Source organism: Salvelinus sp. IW2-2015, linkage group LG6.1 (genome assembly GCF_002910315.2).
Source record: "Salvelinus sp. IW2-2015 linkage group LG6.1, ASM291031v2, whole genome shotgun sequence".
NCBI classification, from domain to species: domain Eukaryota; kingdom Metazoa; phylum Chordata; class Actinopteri; order Salmoniformes; family Salmonidae; genus Salvelinus; species Salvelinus sp. IW2-2015.
The window spans coordinates 1,572,084-1,590,484 of NC_036845.1; the positions used below are offsets into that span (position 1 = coordinate 1,572,084).

The following is an 18,401-nucleotide window of genomic DNA, read 5'->3' on the forward strand; positions in this document are numbered from 1 at the left end:
TGATGATGAAGCGCATCGGAGAAGGTAAGGCATCTCTTCCCATTGCCTCTGGATAGACACGTTAGACTTAAGTAGAGGGACTACTAAAAGAAGACGTCGGAGTGCTCTGGAAACAGAGAGCTCAGAGATTAGGGGAAAACACGGGGGGTCCTTCAGAAATGGATTGATCTACAGAATGCGCACGGGGTATTGTACTGCGCTCAATGCGTCTCCAAATACACTACGCTGGTTCCTTGGTATTACGCAGTATTGCGATGCTTATCTGACGAGAAATTGAGATGCTTCTTTGATGATAACGTGTTACGTTACTTTGTTAATGTAAGCCTACACTGAGTGTACAACATTATGGACACCTGCTCTTTCAATGACAGAGACAACCAGTGGAATCCAGGTGAAGCTATTGATCCTTATTGATGTCACTTGTTAAATCCACTTCAATCTCTGCAGATGAAGGGGGAGGACAGGTTAAAGAAGGATTTTTGAGCAATTGAGACATGGATTTGTATGTGTGCCATTCAGAGGGTGAATGGGCAAGACAAAAGATGTAAGTGCCTTTGAACAGGGTATGGTAGTAGGTTCCAGGCGCACGGTTTTGTCAAGAAATGCAATGCTGCTGTTTAACGCTCACACAGTTTCCCATGTGTATCAAGAATGGTCATCAACCCAAATGACATCCAGCCAACTTTGGGAGATTGGGTCAATATGGGCCAGCATCCCTGTGGAAGCTTTCGACACCTTGTCGAGTCCATGCCCAGACGAATTGAGGCTGTCTGAGGATAAAAGGGGGGGGGGCTGCAACTCAATAAGGAAGGTGTCCTCAATGTTTTAGTAACATATCTTCACTTTAAAGAGCGGAGGTGAGATGTTAGCCGTGTATCTAAGTGGCGAGAGAAGTGTGGAAGAGAGGAAGTTGAGGAGGCAAGGGAGCTTTAGTACATGTTGTAACCAAAGTGGGGGATTTCGCTTGAGAAGTCTGTAGGTTTACAGAATGTGTGTGTGTGTGTGTGTGTGTGTGTGTGATGTGTGGTGTGTGTGTGTGTGTGTTGTGTGTGTGTGGTGTGTGTGTGTGTGTGTGTAGGTGGTGTGTTGGTGTGTGGTGTGTGTTGTGTGTCTGTGTGCATGAATGTGGCCAGGAAAGCTCAAACCTCATACAGTGTGTGGCTGGCCTTCGTTATATGTTGCAGTCAGTTATTATGTTCAAGTAGGTTTAAATGGTGTATATTTGAGGGGGGAGTTACCTGTAGAGTGTCAGGCCCCTTGAGGTGTATCTCTGTAGAAGTTCAGTGCTGTATCTAGATGGGCCACAGTGTGATCGTCAGGCCCCTGTGAGGTGTATCTCTGTAGCAGTGTCAGTGCTGTATCTAGATGGGCCACAGTGTGATCAGTCAGGCCCCTGTGAGGTGTATTCCTGTAGCATGTCAGTGCTGTATCTAGATGGGCCACAGTGTGATCAGTCAGGTAAAGCTTAGGCATTGAGACACCGGCTGGGCCAGAGGTAAAGCCAAGTAAGCATAGGATTTTTTCCACTGATATCAGTGATCACATCACAGGTAATTTTTGTTATTGTATGGCTGGCTGGAAAAGCAACAAGCTCTCAGTCTCACTGCAGAATTAGATGTCATCCAGTTCTCCAAACGTCATATTTTGATGCTCTCGCTGCTCTGTTGTTGTTCCATTTCCGAGTCAAATGTCGAAGTTAAAGGTCAAGTTTAGTCATCATTCTGATGGTAGGTAGTTAGTTGGGAAGTTAAACATTAGTTGTCACTCATTCGAATGGTTAAGGTAAGGGTTAAGGTTTGGGATAGGTTAAACATAGTTTCGTCACTCATTCTGAATGGTTAAGTAAGGGTTATGTTTGGGATAGGGTTAAAACCAAAAAATAAAAACAGGTCCACGACTGGGATTGAACACACAACCTTCTATCCAGAGTCATGGATTACGCACATTCAGCACCCTGTCCACAACACCCCATCAAAACCCAAGCTACTTGATGGTAATAGCGCTCACTGTTGCCCCTTGGCCGGTTTGAAGGATTTACATCGTTCTCAGAACGAAAGCGTCCAATTTCAACGTCAATCTTGAAAACCTGGCTGGTTGATCAGTGGCTTTGAGACTCATCCATTGATTAGGTCGGCTACATCAACATCCACACTTCCAGAAACACAGCCGTTCAGTTATTTGTCTTGTACGTTGGTTGACTGAGTGATATTTATGTTGACTTTAACAGGTTGAATGGTTCCATGGGAGTAAACCAGTCATAAAGGCAGGTCAGAATCAGTCAGTCCCCCAGCACTGAGACGATGACAGTACAGTCAATGGCTCCAATCATTCCTCATCTGCTTTATGGCTCTTCCGACTTTTATAGCCGTTAGGCGGGCTTACGGAAATGCATTAACGGATGTGAAGGGCACGGGGGCTTTATTCAGCTGGGTACTACATTTAATCAAGGGTCACTCCCAGTTCATAAAGTCAGTAATCCACTCCATGTCAGCTAGATCCACTTCAGAGTTTGGCTGAGACATGGCAGAGGACTGTTGCATGGATGTTTGTCTATAGGTAATCTTATTAGATGACTGCACTCCATAAAGACATCATGATACTAGATGTGTTATCTGTTTATTCATTCAACCAAATGATAGTAAAATAGATAGAAAAACATTGTTCCTGCTTTATACAGTCTTGCTTTATATTCCCTCTTATCAGTGCCTGTGAATCTGTCCTTACTGTTATCCTTCCCTTTTCCTCTGTCCTTACTGTTATCCTTCCCTCTTCCTCTGTCCTTACTGTTATCCTTCCCTTTTCCTCTGTCCTTACTGTTATCCTTCCCTTTTCCTCTGTCCTTGCTGTTATCCTTCCCTCTTCCTCTGTCCTTACTGTTATCCTTCCCTTTTCCTCTGTCCTTACTGTTATCCTTCCCACTTCCTCTGCCCTTACTGTTATCCTTCCCTTTTCCTCTGTCCTTACTGTTATCCTTCCCTTTCCTCTGTCCTTACTGTTATCCTTCCCTCTTCCTCCRTCCTTACTGTTATCYTTCCCTTTTCCTCCGTCCTTACTGTTATCCTTCCCTTTCCTCTGTCCTTACTGTTATCCTTCCMTTTTCCTCCGTTCTTACTGTTATCCTTCCCTTGCTCTTCAGTAAATCCTTATTTCTTCCTCCTCACTCAATTCTTCCTCAAACTTTTCCATCTCTTCCACATTGTCTCTCTGATTCACCCCTCTCTTTCTATCCACCCTCCCGTCCCACCTACCCTACCTACCCCCAAGTTGGCCTGCCCCATGTTTGGGAGTCGCTTACCCCCTCTCCTTCTCTCACTTAACCCCATATTTCACAGCTGAACTGAGGCTAATTTTCCCCTAGTCGGCCGAGCAGCGCTCCCTCCACCACACCACCACACTTAATTACCCACAATTAAAGACCAACGCTAACGAGTAAATTAYTCTGTTATGAAATGACTTCAAAAGGGGACTGGRGGAAGTAGAATGGATTCGAGGAAAAGTTGGGCACTAGCCTTGGGGGAGACTGGGAGGGAAGAGGAGAGTTATCATGAAGTGTTTCCTTTTACCCCCAAGGATGTTTCCTTAGGCTGGATGTGCAAAGACCTATAGGCCACACCCGGGGCTGTAGACACTAAAATTGTGTCCAAAATAACACCCTATTCCCCATATAGTATCAGTCCCGTGTACAGCATGCAGTATGCAGTATGTGGCTCTGACCAAAATTACTATATTGTGAAAAGCCTGTCATTTGAGGTTTGCTCTACTATTTTATATTGAGTTCAATTTGATGTAGGTTCTTCAATTGAACATAGCTACCGCCCTAGCWAWTTTTTTTATTTAACCAGGCAAGTCAGTAAAGAGCTAATTCTTAWTTACAATGACGGCCTAGGAACAGTGGGTTAACTGCCTTGTTCAGGGGCAGAACGACAGATTTTTACCTTGACAGTTCGGGGATTCGATTTAGCAACCTTTCGGATACTGGCCCAACGCTCTAATCACTAGGCTACCTGCCACCCCTAATGAAACATATGGTGTGGCAGAGGGATAGTAAAGGCAAGTCTGATGTAGGGGGACTTCTTTGATGCTGGACCCCACAGAAAAGCCAGAATGTCGGTATAGTATATAGAATATTGTATTCTACTCACGGATCATTTTATAAGTTATTTTGTTAATTTTCTGGATTATGTGTGTATAGTTTTTTTATTGCTAGGTATTATTACACTGTTGGATCTAGAAACACTGCATTTCGCTGCACCTGCAATACCATATTCAAATCTGTGTATGCGACCAATAAACTTTGATTTGATTTTGTAAAATTATCTTGGATACTTAACATAACACAGTTTAGTATTTGTCAGTCTAAGGAAGAGCAGGCTTTCCAACCCCCCCCCCCCATCTAAAACCTGGAAAATGAAACAAATAAACTCTAATTCAGATTATTTTCGTCCAGTTTGCACCCTAATACACAGACTAATGGGGGAAAGAAGAGCTATATGCTGGGGATAATTGTARCAGTGGTAGTAATAACGTCAGACCCGACACTGATAACAATTAGATTTGATTTCATTTGAGAATGCCTCCACAGCTGCTCCCTTCTCACCCCCTTAACCCCCCTGCCCCACTCCCCCAGACCTGTCTCCCCCCTCTAGATTAAAGTGGGTGTGTTAATTCCCTGGTGTAGCGATCGAAGGGCTCTGGCAACAATGGGAAATGGGCTATTGATTAGAACAGCTCAGATTAAGACTAGGCAGTGGAGCTCTTCCTGTGCTTCTCTTTTCCCCCCCTTTTCTCTCCATTTCCCACCTTCTTCTTTCTGTCTTCCTGTCTGTCCTGCTTGTGTCACCTCCCTCTATCTCTTCCCCTCTTTCTTTCTTTTTCCTACCTGACTCTTCCCCTCTCTCTCTTCACACACCACAACACACACAACACACACACAACACACACACACACACACACAACACACACACACACACACACACACACCACACACACACCACACACACATCACACACACACACACACACACCACACACACAGTCACCACATTGCACACACTCTGTCGTTCTACACCACTTTTGTCAATGTCTGAGGATTTTCCGTGTCTGTCTGTCCCCCCCTCTCTCTCCTACATCCTCTCTCTTCTTCTTTCTTCCCTTCCCAACTCTGTCTGTACCTCTTAGGCCTATCTCTCTCTTGCTCTCTCTCTCTCTCTCTCAATTCTCTCTCTCTCTCTCTCTCTCTTCCGCTCTGCTCTCTCTCTCTCTCTCTAGCTCTCTCTCTCTCTCTTCTCTCATCGCACTCGTCTCTTTGGAAACAAGGTAAAAATGTCTGCCAATAACCAACTGTTGATGTAGTAAAGTCTAGAAATGTAGAAATAGAACTGTATAGAAAATGTACAGTAGTATAGACATTAAACAACTAAATAACTAATCTAAACAACTCACTCCAAAGCAAGTCTGACACCCACACTGCTGTGAGGTTATATATCAATCAATCAAGCCACGTCTTTGTTGTACCACAATTAAACCTCCCCTATCAAAATCTCTCTTATACCAAATTAGCTGTCATGATCTGACGGGGGTGACAAATACATTGGATTTGATTGAAAAGACATAAACATACAAAATATAAGGAGACAGCAAATCTATACAGTGAAAAGTGGCTACTAAAATTTCCTGCTCTACTTATACTTAATTATCAATCAAGTTGGGCATGCTGTAGGTTCAGTTTATCCATTCCTCGCCCGCTCCAACACTACTCTCTGGCAGCAATGCCTACAGTCAGGCGCCGGAAACCTACATTCACAGCACAGGATAGGATCTGTGGCCACTCACCACTGCTGTATCTCAGACGCGCTTGTTGGGGTATAAGGTCGCCTGGGGGATTTCTGGTCTTGGGTAGTGGTTTAGGAGGTACTGTATTTGTCCACTGCTTGCCACGCCTTTCGGCCTGTGAAACACATAATCACGCACAGCACACGCACACGCGTAGACAGACACAAACAACATGTGTCCACAATCTAAATATTGCTGATGATCCTTGGGACTCTGATGAGTATTGGCGGAGCTTTCATCTGCTGGAGTATAATACCGTGTGTCTGATATCCCTTCTCTTAGAGATAATCACACACACAACTTATCCGCCTCCTCCCAGACACGTGTGTATAACACTAATGATCAACACACCACGTAGTTCCCCCTCCAGACAGTTGTAAAACTTATGGATACACACACCTTACCACCTCCCAGACACGTGTGTAAAAACCTAGATACACACACCACTACCCCCTCCAGACATGTGTGAAAACACTTATAAGATACACACATCACTTAGCTCACCCCTCCGACCTCACGTGTTGTAAACACTAGATACACACACACACTATCCCCTCCCATATTAGACACGTGTGTGTAAACACTGATGATAGACACACCACACTTTAGGCCCCCTCCCAGACACGGTGTGTAAACATATGATACACACCCACTTAAATCCCCCCTAACCCAGACACGTGTGTAAACACTATGATACACACACACGTTAGCCCTCTCTCCAGACACGTGGTAAACACATATGATACACCACACATTAAGTCCCCCTCCCAAGACACGTGTTGTAAATATGATACATCAACACTTACCCCCTGCCAGACACGTGTGTAAAACTATGATACACACACACTTTCAGTCCTCCCCCCATGACGGTTGTGTAAATACACTCTGATACACACACCACTTAGTCCCCTACCCAGACACGGTGTGGTAAAACTATGATACACACACACTTACCCCCTCCAACAGTGTGTAAACACTATGAATATCACACACACGTTAGCCCCCTTGCCGACAAGTGTGTAAACCATATATACACACACACTTAGTCCCCTCCCAGACACGTGTGTAAACACTATGATACACACACACTTAGTCCCCCTCCCAGACACGTGTGTAAACACTATTGATACACACACCTTATCCCCTCTCCAGACACGTGTGTAAACACTATGATTACACACAACATTACTTCACGCCCCTCCCAGACACGTGTGTAAACACTATGACATACACACACACTTAGTCCCCCTCCCAGACACGTGTGTAAACACTATGATACACACACACTTCAGTCCCCTCCCCTGCCAGACACGGTGTGTAAAACTATATACACACACTACACTAGTTGCCCCTCCCAGACACGTGGTGTAAACACTAATGATACACACACTTATCCCCCCTCCCGACACGTTGTGTAAACACTATGATACACACACACTTAGCTCCCCCTCCAGACAGGTGTGTAAACCATTGATACACACACACATTAGCCCCCCTCCAGACAGGTTGTAAACACTATATTAAACACATTAGCCCCACTCCCCAGACAAGGTGGTGTAAACCTATGATCCACACACGGTTATATCTCAACATCAAATTTTTATTTGTCACATACACACGTAAAAACAAACAACAATCTGCATAGTTTCTAGCAACGCGAAGCGAGGCGGGCATCTCTGTCGGCCGCCGGAGAACTGTAAACAGACAGGGTTAATGTCAAGCGACTTTAATCTGCATGCTTCAGCACAGTATCATGATAGGCTTGGTGCTTATAGGGAAACTTTGTACAGGAAACTCAACGGGAACATGGCGGGGGAAAATGAACAGAAAATTAGATATAGATGAGCACCAAGAGGGGTCGTATCGGAGTATAGGACGACATAGGGGGCGCATGCAGAATATGCCACAAGTATCTTCAGAGTTATTAACAAGCCCCAGAACACGTCAGATTACTAGCACTACGGACTACACTAGAGGCAGTAACAAGGTATGTGTGCGTGCTCGTGCGCGTGTGTGCCGCGTGTGCGGTGCGAGTTCGTGTTGCCACGTGTGCCCGGTGCTGTGTGCACGCGTGTGCGTGCGCGGTGGTGTCGGCGCGTCTGTGTGCTGTGTGGTGTGTGTGTGTGTTGTGTGTGTGTGTGTGTGTGTGTGTGTGTTTGTGTGTGTGTGTGTGTGTGTTGTGTGTGTGTGTGTGTGTGTGTGGTGTGTCGTGTGTGTGTGTGGTGTGTGTGTGGTGTGTGTGGTGTGTGTGTGGTGTGTGTGTGTGTGTGTGTGTGTTGTGTGTGGTGTGTGTGTGTGTTTTGGTGCTGTGTTGTGTGTGCGCGTGTGGTGTCGCGTGTTTGTCCTTGAGATTCTTGTTCTTGTTTGACCCAAAAGTTCTTTATCTGAATATCCACTGTGGACTTACAGGTAACTGCCAAAATAAGGAAACACCAACATAAAGATTCTTAATAGGGTGTTGGGCCACCACAAGCCAAAACAGCTTCAATGCACCTTGGCATAGATTCTACAGGTGTCTGGAACTCTATTGGAGGGATGCGACATCATGGGGGCATAGCCATGGTAGCCAAAATAATGACCTGGCCAACATTTTTATACATGACCCCAACCATGATGGGACGTTAATTGCTTAATTAACTCAGGAACCACACCTGTGTGGAAGCACCTGCTTTCAATATACTTTGTATCTCTCATTTACTCAAGTGTTTCCTTTATTTTGACAATTACCTGTATCTCTCTCTATCCTCACTAACTGTATGGTGTTTTCTATCTCACCTGCCGTACTCCCATACTCCCATCTCTCTACTTCATCCCTGTCTATACGCCAGTGGAGGCTGCTGGGGGGAGGACGGCTCATAATAATGACTGCCATGGAGCGAATGGAATGGCATCAAACGCATCAAACACATGGAAACCATGGAAACCATGTGTTTGATGTATTTGATACTTATTCTGCACCAGCCATTACCACGAGCCCGTCCTCCCCAATTAAGGTGTCACCAACCTCCTGTGATACACACACTCTATCTCTTGCTACCCATGCATGCACCCCATCACCACATCCCTCTCCATCTTCTCCTCTGTCTCGGTGACTCCCTTGTCAGATACTGCACCTCTCTGCACTCGAGTGAGTTCCATARGTTTACCTAATTGATTATTAAGTAGCTGATTGGGGATCAATTAAGTAATTAAAGTTGGTTAGGGCAGGGTCGATTGCTGGCATGGGACTGAGGACGTGCATTGAAGTGTGTGTGTGGTATAGCATAGCGCTACAGCCTTGCTTTTGCAGCCCTACATGTCTTTTTACTCTTGTTAGTAATTGTGGTGTATACAGTGATATTTAGGGAAGTATGTCCCATAGAGACATTTAACTACGCCCTTAATTGAATGTTGGATGTGCGGTAAGAGGAAATAAATGGCCCTTGACTGTGAAAGTGAATGATACTGTATCTTCTTAATATCTTCACCTTTTCTTTGACCTATTATGTTGAATTGCCTCTGGAAATATGGCAGTGGCTGTGGCGGTGGCTTATGCGTTTTTAACCTAGGCATCATCTGGCATGAAATCTATACAGGAGTAGTGAGGATTCAGTCTGAAAGAATAGTGAGGATTCAGTCTGAAAGAATAGTGAGGGGAGCGAATATGTGAAGGGATAGAATAACGACCGAGAACGATGATTGACGGTGTCACTTTGAGTGCACAATAGTACATTTGGGGGGTTTATTCTACGTCTTCCCACTGGGCACACACTGGTTGAATCAACGTTGTTTCCACGTAATTTCAAAGAAATTGCGTTGAACCAACGTGGAATAGATGTTGAATTGACGACAATGGGTTATGCCTATTCTGAAATATGTTAGCGGTGCAAAATGGCCCAATACTTTGTTAATTGAAGCATAATTGCACGGTTGAGTAGAAAAAATTGACAAAGATTTTGGTAAAACAGAGGAAGGGTGAGAAAGTATATGTGACTAACCAGTGAGGAGGCGAGACATAGGGGCTCCTCTTGTGGCGGCGCGACTGAAAAGAAGAGCGTGAAAGGAAAAACACACACATACACACAGTCAAACTCGTGCACACACACAAAGACACACACACACACACACAAACCTCATATACGAAACACAGGAGCGGAAACGGGTCGAATCCTACTTCAAATTCTCTTTCCTCTCGGCTTGTCGACCGGGGAAAACAAACCGACCCGAGGCACAGCGAATGGGGATTTACTAATTAACTACTTACACACAGAGAGATGCACACCTCCTCCGCTCCCTCCCTCCCTCTGTCAGTTCCCTCCGTCGAGGTTGTTAGTGTAGTGCTGCTTCCACGGTCCCCGGCTCGGTGCGCTACTGGAACAAACGCCTGGAGAGTGATCTCAGACCTAGGTAGACTGCTCACGCTTTGGCTGTTGAAAGAATACTGAACCACTGGACAAAGACACTTGAGGTATGTCATCGTCTTTATAACGCCATATCTTTGGCCGTCAAATGCTTTAGTTTTAGAAAAAGTATATGATTGTTTGTTAGATTTTGGATACGTGTTTTCTTTTATGAGTTTACTTTTTGTTATGTTATCAAGGGACTGAAACCAATATTATTGGGATTTTATTATTAGTATTATTATTGTTATTAGGCTGAGCTTTTAAATGCTACTTTAGATTCGATTCGATTAACTATCCTATATCACTGTTTATTTTAGTTTAGAAAATTAGTTGTTGGTTTCCAGTCTGCATATAGTAGCCTACCTGAAATAGTGAACAATCATAAATAGGCTAGATTTTGGGGGGTCATATTTGAGTCTCCCGTCTTGCCCAGCCCAGCATGCATGTTAGACCACTGCTGCTCTCCCGTCACGCGGACGGGGAAGTTGTCTCCCGCGCAGAGCTGTCTGTGCTGGCCCGGATTAGCCGTTAAGTGTCTCTATTTGTTAACGCTTTACGTCTAACCCTCACCTCCACACCACAGTATCAATCAGTCAATTAAACAGCCACTCACACGGCTAGCAAGAGGCGTCCAATGTCGGCTATGCGCCGCCTGGGCTGTGTGTGTGCATCTCTCTATCTGTCTGTATGAGTGACCCAGCCTAATTTACCTTCACAAAGTGTATGTAATGTTTGGCCGCAGATGCATTTATTTTTGTGTGTCATATTTTTCACGCTCTCGTGAGCCAGGATGCAAATACATGTAACATGCAAGGGAAACAGTGCTTTTGGCAGACCCATTCATCATTGCGCGAGTAGAAGTTTGCGGATGATTGTAACAAAACGGTTGGGTATCCAAAATCAGACATAAAGTTTGTGTTTTAGGCTTTAGATAATACCCCCACATGTTTACAATGCGGTTATTTGTTGTGATAGGGACACCATACAGTTGGAAATAGGCTAGGCAAATTTGGATGTTCACATGATTTTTTTGAAAAAAAATAAAACATGTTTATTAGAATATAATCAACTATAATATTATTTTATGAGTATCACAGGTAGTTCAAAGTCGTCTTGTGCGGAAACACAAACAGTTTCAATAAGTGGTATTGTGACTTTATTTGCTTTTCTAATTCAGTTGTGAGTGTGTGTGAGTGTATGTGAGAGTTCTGTTTGTGTGTGTGTGTGTGCGCGCGCTTTCATGTTAGCCTAGATGGGAGTTGGAGATGCTGATCACGGGTGACCTGGCTGCGATATAGACGCAGAGAAAACCCTCAAATCTTTTGGAATAATCTAGCCTCTGCTTGACTTGACTTGGTCCCCCCCTCCAAAAAAAAGTTGTTTACCCTAGTGAAACGTTGATGCATATTTATGGGCGCCGTGTGTTACCTTATCAATTATTTGTGCCAGTACATTTCTAGATAAACAGTGTTTATAAATCAATAGATGCATGTAACTATTCCAGATTAAGAGATAGATCAATAGGTCCACCTAACCCGACCGAATGTTWATTTTTTTCTCTGTTCAATTATTCAGAATATCATCTAACTTTGCACAACTTTGCCACTGCTCACAAGCATCTACTGTGAGTTGCTGAGTTCAAGGCTTAAATTAAAGTTGTCTTCATTTTAATAGACTATAGGCCTACTCTTCTAATCGTCTATTCGTTTGCATTGCTATTACTATGATATAGACCTAACAATGGTGACGAGAATGACAATGCTCTGCATATTGAATAATCATAATAATAATGATAAGAGCTGAATAATAATAATCTATTTCATTTAATTCAGCGTCAATTACGAAATATAGTGTACAGAAAGAGTTATAACAGTGCAGATTTTTATCCATGAAAAAAGGAAGTCAGAAAGCTTTGTTAATGATATATTTTTGAAGGACTAAATGCCCGAAATTGTGAAACTAAAAAATAACAAAAAATTCCCCTGCACTTTCACTCACTGTATTCCACTTTTTTTTTAAATATTCAATGTATATTGTTCACTTAGAAAGTTACATTCTTTCTGTACATTTTTGTTTTGTCTTGGTTTAGTTTTTGCAGTGCTTAGGTGGAAGTCTCAAACCTCATTTTCTCTCATCTCCAAAACTGACCATTCATTTAATTATTTCCGCGGTTTGTGCCGCCTCTTCCCGGCTGCCTCTATCTTTCTCTTATCAATATTTGGTAGAAATACTTTCGACATTAAATGGCATTTGGGGAAATCTCTCCCCACATCCCTCACCCTGCCCTCCCTCCCTCCCCCTCGTTTTGAATTTGGGCTAGAAGTTCTTCGCCAGTCCAATTAGGCTACATTTGTTATAAGCTATCGGTGATTTTAGTTTAGGTTGTTTCTAACTTAATTCGAATCGATTAAATAAATTAATAATAAATTAAAATTGCTCACATTTTGGTAGGCCTATTTGTGTGCCGTTTTGGCAAACACGTAGGCTATTATTATTATTATTATTATTGGTATTAGTAGAAGGCTAGTATTATTAGTAGTATTATTAGTATTATTCAATTTTAATATATTGCAATAATGACAGATGTAATTGTTACAACGTTAAAACGGTATCTTACAAAATAATCAATTCTAATCCCATAATTTTCTGGTACAAAACTAAAATGTAAAGGCATACAACAATATAATATGTCGACAATGAACTCCAAAATAAACTATTACATTTTAAATATATTATATTCTTCAATTATCAATTTAAAGTATGTCGCCTACAAAATGCCTGCACATGCAGTTGTCCAAGAAGTCTGTCATATCGAGCTGCCGTCTCGCCTGGCTTTAACGTGACCTGTTGAGGTCAATGTCGTCAAGTTAATCAATCCACTGAGGAAAATGCATAATCTGACATTTCTCCACTTCTAAAGGCTGAATTCTCCTCTAATATTCCTGGATAATCTCTTGATAATGTTTCCATACGCCCCGTAACACCTTACATATAGGAGCCATTTTACATATATGAACCTTTGGATACACAAAGGGGAAGGATAATATATTTAAATTCAGGAAATGCATTTGTAGAATTATAGCAAATTTTGAAGGTCAAACATTTGCCCATGCATGGCACCGCTATTCACCTTCTCATTTAGTTCAGGCTCGGTACCAGTGTTTTGAATGCCTCGTAGTTGAATGTTGCTTCTCAGCCACAATCAACGTTCTAATGCTAATAGCACCATCAAATATTCGAGGTAAAACGCCTAGGCCTACTTTGAAATGAGCACCGTGTGGTTTGATTTCTGAAAACGTTATTATCCTTAATGTCTTGCATCTGAAGCTAATTTGGTATGATCAAAGTGCAGCTAGTTAGTGCGGTCAATACAGTTTCAAGGAAGGCAAGCGCCCTATCGATAGTGTATGAGACGCTAGGAGGCCCACTTCAGTGATGATGCGCGGCATTCAATTCCAGGGAATACTCGTTGCCTGAGCCAGTAGTCTACCCCTGTCTCATCTCACCAGTCCACCCGTCTCCTCTCCTCTCGCCATGACAGTCAAGAGTAAATAAGGTGATTGATCGGATGGGTGGAGTGGTTCCACCTGTCATTGTGCTCTTCTGTGATGTAGAGGCTGAAGTGGCCCTCCCGGACACAAGTCAAGTCCCAGGGACGGTTCTGTTCAACTGGAAGAAAGCACGAATCTCTTCCACTTTGTCGTGTGTTTGATTATTTCTTCCCCAAGAGTGTCTTCTCTTTTGGGGAAGCACTAGGCCATGATGAGGCAAATTCATCGCCAACATGACGTGGGGTTGGTGTTGGACGTGGTTATAGGGCCAACAATAGGCTACATACGGAATTAGCCTTATCTCGTTTATTAACTAAAATACATGTATTATTTAAATGGGTTGAATCACAAATAAGTTGAACGAAACAATTTATTTTTTAGTGTACCATCACTTATAGTGCGACGCGGGACTTCCCTCGTCTCTCCGTCCAGAATCAGCGCGAGGTCCAGCGAGAGGTCCAGTTCAGTGCGGTGTTTGGAATTCGGGCTTCGGCCTCAGGTGCATCTCTGAGGTGGGGCGACGCGGGAGTCCAGGTTGGTGGCAGCCCGCTCCATTGATGACATTACCCCTTCTATCTTTTCAGTTAGGACTACTGTCTCTCACTAACTGAATGTATTTACCAATGTTTATCTGAAAGGAATCATGTTTTTGATGTTTCATCTTTTTGGTCTATTGTTAAACTATATGACCAAAATAGACCTATTGACAATACTTGTTATCATGTCAATAAAACATTATAGCTAAGCATTGCAAAAAGGGAAAGTACAATTATTTTCTCATTATAATTGAACCAATGTGACTGCACCTCATACTGAATGGGTTTCACAATGCCTTTTGAGCTTTGATCAGCACTGTCTGTCTCAAGTGATAAGCTCAATAGTGAATAAAAGCAAAGATATCGAAGCCATTTTGTTTCATATGTTATAAGAGAAAAACGTAGTTCTCTTGACCTGATTGTATAATGCAATTAGGGTAGCAAAGCTCAAAATACCTATAACCTCTCTTTAATGCATACAGTTATCCCCGTACATACTGCACCTATAGGACAATTGGAGGACTATTCAGTCCCTCTCCCTGTGTCTATCTCTTCCTACCCCCCCTGTCTCCTCTACCCCCTCCCTTTCCCTCATCTCTTTCTCCTCGCCCCCTACCCATGTCCCCTCTCCCCGGCACACCTGGTAACTACAAACTTGTACACAATAATAACAGCGAGATGTATCCATCTATCTCTCCATCTGGCCTGTCTGCAGTTAGTGGAGTGGCTGAGAGACTCGCAGGCGTGAAAGGTCAGTTAATCGATGGCACACAATTTGACAAATCCCAGCGACTCTTATCATCCACACGGCGTTTAGGGCCAAAGGAGAGGAGAACCGCAGAGATAAATGTTTAATCCTGACTGGAGAAAGAGAGAAAGAAGAGAGCGAKGAGAGAGCGAGTGAGGGAGGCAGAGAGAAAGAAAGGGGGGAGGAGAGGGAGAGAGAAAGCRGGAGGCAGAAAGAGAGGGAGAGATAGGGAAGGAGGGATGTAGAGACAGAGAGAGAGAAAGAGAGAGGGGGAGAAAGAGAGAGGGAGAGAAAGAGAGGGGGAGAGAGAGAGGTAGAGATAAAGGGAGAGAGGGAGAGAGAGAGAGAAAATAGGAAAGTAAATGGGTTACAGCCAAATGAGCGTTGAAGTTGTAACTGGAGGGACATAGCAACATGGACATAGCAACATGGACATAGCATCATGGACATAGCAACAGGGCCATCTCTACTTCTACATTATATTCACTCAGAGAAAGAYAATCGATTCATGCTCTTTCTATATGTTTCTTGGATTAATTCTGGACAGGRAGAGTATACTTAGCAGTTATGGTTTTGACCTTATTTTTGGCAGCTTGTGTAAACTTAGTAGAGAGTTAACGTGTAAAGTTGAGAAAAACAAACCTTGTATGATTGGCAGATTTCTGAAGCACTCATGAGGCAGTAGGATGTTAGTCCCACAATAAGACCAAGCAACAAAGAGGAAAATGAGCTTTAGAACACAAAGCTAGTCTGAGACTTTTCTTCATAAAAAAAAGTGGCAGTGGTTTAGAAATGGACCCACTTTCTCTGTCCTCGCGCCCTTCAGAAGAATGTCTAAACTATAGCCTGGCCTCAGTTGATAAACCTTCTGCTCTTTGAAAGGACTTAATGACAATGCTCAACCCAAGTTCATTTTATTTAGTGGGTTTCTTTCGCTGAGTCATAATTATCGCTTTGACAGTGATGTCAAAAAATGTTAATGCTTTAGTGGACTTTTATAATGACTAATCCTTATGCGTGAAATGCATACTGCTCTTTCTATCCAGACATTGACACAGATGGACTGATGGTGGAGAGAATACAGTAAGAGACTGAGAGATGACATAGAAAGACAGATGGTTGGAAAGGAAAGAACAAGAGACAGTGGATAGAAAGACAGACGGACGGACACAGAGACARACAAAGGGCAGACCATCCACCAGAYAGAAGGACTTCCAGACTGTGCTACTGTGTGTGACTGCTGCTTGGCTGAGCATCCAGACACACGCTCATGTCCCTTCCCRCCGTCTCAATACGAGCTCAATGTAATTCGATTGAGATTAGTCGCACTGGCATGACAGCAGATCCCTAGTATTGCCAAAGCACTTAGGAGGCAATGACAGGCCCACATCGATGGGTGCTAACACACACACACACACACACACACACACACACACATGGTGATTCTCTTGTTACTAGGTTGAAGAAACGTGAGATGCAATGACGCGTACGGGGTTGCTGGGTGTCTAATGATCTTGGGTTGCTACTCTCGATTGACTACAGGAGAGCGATGAGGTGGGTATGTGGGGTAAGATGGGTGACTCAGACAGACAGAGAGAGATGAAGGTGGGTGGGGTTGGTTTGTGAAATGGTAGACACACATCAGACAGAGAGAGAGATGAGGGTGTGAGTGAGGGTAAGATGGGTGACTCAGACAGAGAGAGGTGAGGTGGGTGGGGGCGGTAGAGATGCGCGTTTAGACTTCTGTTTCTGTTATGTCTTCAGAGACAGAAGGACAGTAAGTGCTGAACGAACTTCGCTATCGGGTTGCGGGTGAGTTATGAGAGTGTACGTCAAGGTACAAGTGATCTGAAGTGGCTCGACGGTAAGAAATGCGTGGTGCATCTTCACGACTATGCTTAGTGATGTTATGATTGAGAGCTGTAAGTTGGTGCCTCAGACAGGTCATTAGCGCACTTTGGTGTCGTGCCTACTAGTGGTTGATACGCTCTGTGGTTGTAACTAGAGTTAAGAGCTGAACTAGCAGGACTTTGCCTTAAAGAGTTACGGAGTGGAATTCTTGAAGTTAGTACTTTAGTTCATTGGTACTGCAACCAGCGCTGGGCACTGTGGTAATCTATCGATTCTAGTGGTTATATGTTCAGGGTTTACTGGATACTGCACAGGGCTGGCCTTGGAAGATCGGTGAGATTTCTCTACTGTAGATGTGTTGTACTGGTAGCTACAGCAGAAGGATTCTGGTGGAACTATCTACTACTGTGGCTTTGGCGCTTGATCATTGGATTTATGTTGGGAGTACTGGGTATCTCACAGGGGCTGGCCTTTCTGTTCTTGGTTATGTTCAGTAGCTGTACTCACGCGATCTATAACTAGACAATAATGGATGCAGACCTGAGGGTCTGGCGGCCTTTCTCTTAACGAGGGAGGGTATCGTTGGGTTGTTGGTTGTTGGTATGGGATAGTACTCACGAGGGGCTGGCAAAGAGTAGTGGGAGCAGACACTGGAAGGGGGTGGGGGCAGTGGATTGGAGTGGAGCCTGGAGGGTGCAGAGATAACTAATCTAAGCCGCAGTTTGTTCACACAGGCTGTAACTAGGGTCGTGGTCACTGTAGTGGGCAACACGGCGACAGCTGACCATCCCCACATTAAGATAATCGTCTCTATATGCCTCTGGAATAAACACACGCCAACGGCTATACAACGCATACAAGCACTATGAACCCACATGTACACAAACAAGCACACACACGACGCGATACGCAACACACAATAACAGACACACACACACACAGGGATTCAACAGAATCACACCGCATTCACACGCACATCACATCAATGCACGTTGTAAGGCAATGTCCCCGCGTAAGCAGAGACCGACATCTAGCACACACCACAACACACACACACACAACAACACGGTAGGATAATTGGGCTTAGCTCCAGCCTCGCCTCTTTAATTCACGCTAAGTAAAGGTTTTCTTCATCATTTGTGTTAGTTGCGTCACTCAGTTAGTGCTTCAGATTAAGTGACGACTCTCATCACAATATCCCACAGATTAAGTAGATGGTGTTCGGGCGGACTGGCGATTTTATTTAAGGACACGAGGTTTTAGGGACAGTACTGGGCACGCACGTCTTCGTTCGTCCTCGGACATTAATGGTGTCCCCAACACACACACACACCGACACACACAGGCAATATAGATAATGTATCAGGAACTACTTACTACTTCTTGAGTTAATCTGTGCGGTAAAAGAAGGAATCCGCTACCTTTTATTCTCCTCATATTCTCTAATCGGCCTGTGGTCCTCACGCGGATGTTCGGCGGTCGACGTCTCCGGTTCTTGCTAC

General features: G+C 43.8%; 1 protein-coding gene across 5 annotated transcripts in view; it reads left to right on the forward strand.

Moving 5' to 3' along the window:
• Nucleotides 1–18,401, forward strand: part of erfl1 (Ets2 repressor factor like 1) — a 58,367-nt gene that overhangs the window by 1,192 nt on the left and 38,774 nt on the right. For 2 of the 5 annotated variants that reach the window (XM_070443883.1, XM_070443885.1), the window contains exon 1: nt 9,916–10,278. The exons of 2 other annotated variants lie outside the window; for them this stretch is intronic. The gene's annotated coding sequence lies outside the window, so the exon portion shown is untranslated. Of the gene's footprint in view, nt 1–9,915; nt 10,279–14,145; nt 14,299–18,401 lie in introns of those variants that run through there. One more of the 5 variants, XM_070443882.1, reaches the window with a different exon arrangement.